Here is a 7,681-nt window from a genome sequence, read left to right on the forward strand (position 1 = left end):
TATTAAGGACACCCATTATCACTAGTACTTTATCCACTTTATAGAGAGGACACCAGAAGACAAAGTTATTTATTCAAATTCATGCAGCAAATGCTTCAGAAGCAGGACTTGAATATAGCTCTTCTGACTTAGTCTTAAATCCATAACTCATTTTCAGCCTCATGTGAATTCGTAAGTATTCAAGAGTCATGGTACATCAAATCATCATTTTCCAGGACACTGAAACCTCTGGCTACTTTCCATGGTGGCATTTATTTCTGCGAAAAGTGCCAGGCATTTGAATACCACCTGCTGCTCAGCACAAAATCCAGTTGGTGCTATGGTAACCACCTCTTACAGAAAATTCTTCAGTTCTCTGTATACAGGGTAGGCTGCCCATGTGGTGGGCAAGACAAATGTCACCAAAGAGACAGGTGAAATAGAGACAGCTGGTCCACCCAACCACATAGATGCCCTGTTTGAGAATTACTGAATAGTCTTACTGCTGAACTTTTTGCTTCCAGTGACTCTTTTCCCAGCTTCTCTGCTATTATACTGAAGCCATCTCTTACAGTGGCAATCACTATTCAGCCACAGCAATAACTTCACTACATAAAAAATGCTAAGTCACTTCCTTTCAGTGTTTCAGTGGGTATTAGGCTTCTGGGGACATAGATTTCTTCTCTCTCATTTGTCCCTATGTCACCCTCTTACTCAGAAACCTTCAGTGACTCCCAATTGTCTCAAAGATGAAGCACAAACTCTGTAGCCTGGCACTTCAGGTGTTTCACAATTGATCTTTCAGGTTCACGTTATTCCTTATTCCCATACTCATTGTTTTAGCCAAACTGGATTGCAAGCTGTTTCCTGAACTCTACATTCTGTCTCTTACATCTTTGCATTTGTACAAACTACCTTTCTTACCATGCTCCATTCCTCTCCTCCTCCTAAATATCCCAATCCCTGGAATGCATCCTCTGTTTATCTCTATGCTTCAGCATATTTATCTTGCTTTAAGGTTGAATTCAGGTACCATATCTTCTGTGAAGTCTTCCTTATATCCTTGAGTTGTGAGTGATCACTTTCTTCTCAAATGACATTACATGTATTTATCCAAGATTACCACCACTAGCAGCAGCACACCATAAATTTCCATAGGACTTTAAAGTATTCAGGGGTGGAGAAACTATGGCCTTGAGGGCACATGTGGCCTTCTAGGTCCTCAAGTGCAGCCCTTTGACTGAATCCAAATACTGTTCCATAAAGTTTGGATTCAGTCAAAGGGCCGCATTTGAAGATCTAGAGGGCCACATGAGGCCTTGAGGCTGCATGTTCCCCACCTCTGGTACAGGTATTACCAATATAATTTTTCTAATTTTATAGATGAGGGAACTGAGACCCATAGATTCTTCTCAAATTTGGAACTTCTGCCCTCTAGTCTATATATCCTAACTGGTACTTGTGTCACATGATCCCCATGCTGATTCCATTCATGTTTCAAATTACATCGTGGCCTTCTTATTAATCAAATCAATATTGCCATTGCTATTGAAAAACATATCAATCAACTCCCTTATGCTTCCATTTATTGTCCCTATGATTTCCAAAATCAAAACACTCTATCCTGGCTATCATCTCTTTATAACATGTTATGTCCCTCTTTGGAATATAAGCTCTTGCCCTTCTATTACCATGGTGCTAGGCACATATTAAATGCATAATATGTCCTTTTAAATTTATTCATTAAATGACTTGTTCATAGAATCATAGATTTAGAGTTGGAAGAGATCTGAGAGATCATTCTGTCCAAACCTAATTCATGGATGAAGGAACTGAGACACAGAGATAGTATGTGACTTGGTCAGAGTCACCTAGTTATTAATTTGAAATATTCAAATTCAAAATCAGATAATTTGACCATACATTAAAGCATTTATATTCATCATATTCCTCCTGGAGAGGGCAGGTGCTATTAATGTTTTGCTTTTATATCCCCAGTGCTTTACATAATGTCTTGTATATAGGAAATGCTTAATAATATTTCTTGAATCTTTTTGATAATTTGGGCCCTGTGTGGTGCCTGGATGCAATAACTGCCTGTATTCTTCATCTCCTAAAGTTTGACCATAGGGGAAACTTACGCTATACTGGTATATGAGGTTATGTGCTACCGCAGGGACTCACCATTGCCATTCAAGGGAAAGAATGTCCAAGAAACCCAGATTTCTGCCATTACTTTAATTTTCCAGCTCTTACTTGCCTCTCAAGTACCACTTCCACATTCTCACGACTGTAAAGTGGGGTGATACTTTCTTTTTTTTGTTTTTCTTCTTCCACATTATTCTTTACTTCCTTGTGTATGCAGTCCAAATCAGTTGCCCTCTCTTTTATTTCTTTGGTGAGACTTGTGATTGTCAACTTAAGTTTTTCTATTCTGCCAATTATTTCTGCTGTGCAGACCATAAATTCTGCTCTTAAGCTTTCATTTTTCTTTTAAACCACTCAGGAACAGTGTTGTGGTTCCACATTTTCAACATACATAGCATCCTCTGTCTCATCAAGTGTTGAATTATATTCCTTTGTTTTTCAACATTTATTCATAAATGTCTGAATTGTTTACTGACTTCAGAGGTCATATTTCCTTCTGCTGTTAAGGTTTTCCCTTTCGGTTTTATCTGCTTATGTTCAAGGTCTTTCAGTTTTCTTACTCCTGAGATCTTTGGTTATTTCAGTTTTTTCTCTTTTATTTTCCCTTATTGCTCACTTTCTGACTTCCTCCTTTCTGATGATGGTTTCCCTTGAGGCTGTATTTCAAAGCATTTCAGTGTCCCTGACCTTTAGTAAATTCCTAGTTCACCAGTCTAGGTCTTTTCCCCAAGTGACTTTTGGGGAGACAAAGCTGGCTCCAACTGGATGTTCCTGGTTCCTCAGGAAGAAGTCTGATGGTATACAGACTACTATAATGTGGTTGGAGTACAAATAGGTTTCTGTTGATTATCTCCAAGTTATCTTGTATATATTTTATTTTGTTTAGTTGTTTGTATGTTTTCTCTTCAAAGGAAAATCCAGAGGTTTGTTTTTGCCTTTTTTTTTTTTGTACTCTTAGCACTTAACACAATTCCTGGCACATAGTAGGTGCTTAATAGTAATTGACTGACTTACTTTTGTATGCACAGGCAAAGTGAAGTCACACTCATTTCAAAGGAAACGTGGTTTGAAGTATGCTAAGAGAAGAGCAGGGAAGAGACAACCATTGTGGAGGTATGATGATTTAACTTGGTTGGCTCTTTCATGAATCAATGATATATAAATAATAGCTGTTTCCTGTGGTCCCAGGAGCTTAGGTATAGAAGAATAATTGGCTATGGTTTCTTCCATTTCATGTAGGTACACATTCATAAAGTACTAAATGTAATAGGGGTTTAAGAATGGATTGGCATACTGGGATTTGTATTTTGGAGGGACAAGAATTCCCTCTCTGAGAATTATTTTTATACTATTTTGATCTTTGAGTCAGAAGGTGGACTTGAATCATAACCAGGATTTTTTAAAATATTTTTTAAGAGAGTCCTTAAGAGACCAAACTGAGAAGAAGGAGTGGGTACTACATGAGCTGAGCAACAGCGTCAGTGATGGAAGCTAACATCCCCAGCTCTACCTAGAACTTAATGAGCTGAGCTAGAAAAAACCATCATCACAGAGATAACAGGCAAAAGGAGAAACTGAAAAGAGAGCTGAGCCACAACAGAGAAGGGAGAGATTGACGTGGGCCATCAGTTTCCTGTTGGCTTCTCAGATGAGAAGACTCAGACTGAAATGACCAGTTGGACAGTTATCTTCAAGGACTGAGAAAACTTGAAGTCTATTTCCCCTGACAACTTCTCCCCATATTTATCCAATAATGGGCCTTTCAACGTACTCAGATTTTTTTCTTTTACCTAAACATTTCTTGTATCCTGATTTTTGCCTCAAATATATAGAAGCTAAAGTTAGCTGGAAGTACAGAAAATTTAAATTAGGCAGAGAGCCAAACTTCTGCTGCATGGTAGGGATTTTCCAACTTGGGGTTCTGTGTTATTGTAATTTTATTTACACCCTTTCATCTATTGTAAACTCTACAAAATAGCAGAGACAAGGACCACATAGACTTCAAGGCCATTATCTTGCCCATAGACTTGAAGTGAACTAATTGTTTGTGGTTGATAGAATCTTCAGAAGGAGGGGCAGAGAGTGAAGAGGGTAGTTACTTAAGAAAAGGTCATACCCAAAACTTTCTCTCCTGCCTATTGGAAAGATAGGTACTAGACTTGGAAAGCAGATATAGTACATCAAGAAGGGAGAAGGAAGCAGAAAGAATTGAGTATCACTTGGCCAATATCATCCTTCACAGTAACACCCACCAGATACCCAAAGTTACTTTAGGGTAAACTCCGAATGGAGGGGTGAATGCCATGCTTTAGATGGTTCATTTCACATCTCTGTCAAGAAGTGTACATACATTTCACCATTCTTACATCCAAAAGGAAAATTCAGGCTGAATATATGAACAGGCAGAGTGATACTGTGCAGAGTCCACAGTACTTGGAATCAGCGACTTAGTGTGAGTACCCATTCTGATTCAGCCATTAGTGGGCAAAGGCCTCTGAACCTCTCTCAGCCTCAGCTTCCTCCCCTAGAATGAAGGTAACGATATTTTGAAAATGGGAAAGCATTAAGGAAATATGTAGTAGTGTTGCTCAATGTTTTGTTTTGCCTTCTTCCCAAGCAAACAAAATTAGGTCAGTGAGCAAGATGCAAAGATTTTATTGATAGAAGATTCTTGAATAGATAATGAGGCTGGGGAAGTAACTCTTCTTTCAAGTCTGATTTTGGGGAATTCTTTTCCATATTGGCATACAGTGGCTTCTTTTTTTTTTCCTTTTTAGCATGAGAGGGAAAGGTAATGTACTCTCACTGCGCACCCTAGTTAGCATCAGAGACCTAATCATGTAAAGTGCAATCTGCTATGCTCAGTTTAACTTGTAAAGTGCTCAATAGTTTGGGCTCTGATTATCTTCAAGGTAATGCCTCACCAAGGCAACATTTTCTCTCCATGCATCTCCGTCTATGAGGCAGTTAGGTGTTTGCTGAGATGTAGCTGATCATAATAACTAAGACTAAAAGAATTAGAAGTTGGATATTGGAAGCAGGTTTCCTCAGTAATGTCTTCTTAAAGATTGTAACTTTATTATCTAAAAATCCACTAGTCCTATCAATAAAAACTGTTATGTAATGATAGCCAAACTTGGCTGGCTTGTTCTTCAAACATAAAACTGTCAAACATGCCTTCCACAGTCCTGTGTCCCTGATTTTGCTCACATTGTTCCCTTTAGCTGGAATGCCCTTCCCTCTTTCCTCTGCTTATTGCTCCTTTCTCTGTGACACCTTCCTTGACCACATTATATCTCCTCCCTTGGACTCTGATAGCACATTATAATATTCTATTGCACATTGTCTGAGATTTATCATACACTGATTTGTTACTCAATAATTTCATGTGTATACTGCTCCAGTTAGACTATAAGCTCTCAGAGGGCAGGCTCCATATCTTAAATTTTTTTTGCACGCTTTAGAGTTTTTTGCACATAGAAGTGTTCTACCCAAGTAAGTGTTTAGTAAAAGTTTGTTGAATGTTGAATTAATGAATTAACAAAGGAGCTCAATAAATATTCTTTGATTGTCTTTTGGCACATATATATGTATATATGTATGCTTATTTATTAAAGGAGGACTACTACCTCTGGTAGTGAGGGCTTGCTGAGACCTGAAAAGGGCTCATCATCCACCTTTGGTGTCTAACCAGTCAACAAACTCTTACCTGTGGCTCCAAGAAGCTGTAGCATGCACAGCACCCCGCCCCCCCCCCAGTAAAATTGTCTCGGTAAAGGGGCTAAACTAGGTTGAGGGTAACCAACAGGCCCCACGTTTATCAGTGAGATAAGGAGAATGTCTATCCCAAGCATATGAAGACTTCCTCCAGTGGAATGGGTGGATGAGAACAAGTTGTTCCTATGTCCATGAAGGTGGTTGAAGCAGGCACTGTGGTACTCTTAGAGTTTTGTCAGACATTAAATACAAGGTCATTCACTGTATCCTGGGCCATCTCCAATTATCCTGACTTTTGTTCTGACTTTGATGACTCTGGAACAGAGAGAGATATCATGATATCACAGGGTAATGTCATCTTTCCTCTTTGAAAATGAAGGAGAAGGGAGGGGGTGGAACCAAGCTGGCAGAGTAAAAGCAGTGACGTGCTTGAGCTCTCCATCAAACCCCTTCAAATACCTATAAAAAATGGTTCTAAAAAAATTCTAAAGCAACAGAACCCACAAAAAGACAGAGTAAAACAAATTTTTAGCCCAAGACAGCCTGGGTGGCTGTTTGGAAAGGTATATTGCACTGGGCAGGGAGAAGAGCATAGTTCATTGTGGGTGTGCAGGGTGCAGCAAACCTGGAGCAGGCCTCAGAGGATTGAATAATGAGCAGCTGTGGCAGTTTCCAGACTTCTCAACCCACAAAAGCCAAAGACAACTTAGAAGGTCAGTGTGAAAAGTCTGTGTCTGTGGTGAGAGAGGAGCATGGAACCAGCCCCGGTCCTGAGCTCAGCCTGGGGTGGCAGCTGCTTCCTGAGCTTGTGGCCCACAGACTGAGGGGGAATCGTGTGGCTGATCAGAGGGGGATTGCAGGGATCTCTCTGCTAGTGCAGGATTCTCTTACTTTGCCCGTGCTTGGGATCTGGGTCACAGTTCTGGGTGGAGGTCATGGGGCAAGGAGGAGCGCTGGTGTAGGGGAGCTTGTAGTAGAGATGAAGAGAGAATCCTCCTCACAGTCCCAAGACAGAAGAGTGCTTGTGGTCACTCATAGACCAGAGCACAGGCCAGGAAAGGAGTCAACACCTCGCCGTTGATCATAGCACCTTGGAAGAACTGAAAATTTTCAGGTCCCTAGAAGTATCTCTGAAAGCAGCTGCACAAAACTCCTGAAGCTTGGGACAGTACATTCTCCACACTGGAAGCAGACTCTCACCTTAACAAAGAGTTTGTAACTCAAGTAATTGGCTGGGATCATGAGCAAGCAGCTCAGAAAGAATCAGACCATAGAATATTTCTTTGGTAACAAAGAAGATCAAAACATACAACCAGAAGAAGACAACACGGTCAAAGCTCCTACATCCAAAGCTTCCAAGAAAAATATGAATTGGTCCCAGGCCATGGAAGAGCTCAAAAAGGATTATGAGAAGCAAGTAAGAGAAGTAGAGGAAAAACTGAGAGTAATGCAAGAAAATCATGAAAAAAAGTCAACAGCTTGCTAAAGGAGACCTTCAAAAAATACTGAAGAAAATAACACCTTAAAAAATAGCCTAACCCAAATGCCAAAAGAAGTCCAAAAAGCCAATGAGGAGAAGAATGCCTTAAAAAGCAAAATTGGCCAAATGGAAAAGGAAGTCCAAAAGCTTACTGAAGAAAATACTTCCTTAAAAATTAGAATGAGCAATTGGAAGCTAGTGACTTTATGAGAAATCAAGACACTAAAACAAATCCAAAAGAATGAAAAATAGAAAACAATGTGAAATATCTCATTGGAAAAACAACTGACCTGGAAAATAGATCCAGGAGAGAGAATTTAAAAATTATTGGACTATCTGAAAGCCATGATCAAAAAA

Source organism: Phascolarctos cinereus, unplaced genomic scaffold (genome assembly GCF_003287225.1).
Source record: "Phascolarctos cinereus isolate Bilbo 61053 unplaced genomic scaffold, phaCin_HiC Scaffold_726;HRSCAF=1367, whole genome shotgun sequence".
In the NCBI taxonomy this organism is placed as follows: Eukaryota; Metazoa; Chordata; class Mammalia; order Diprotodontia; family Phascolarctidae; genus Phascolarctos; species Phascolarctos cinereus.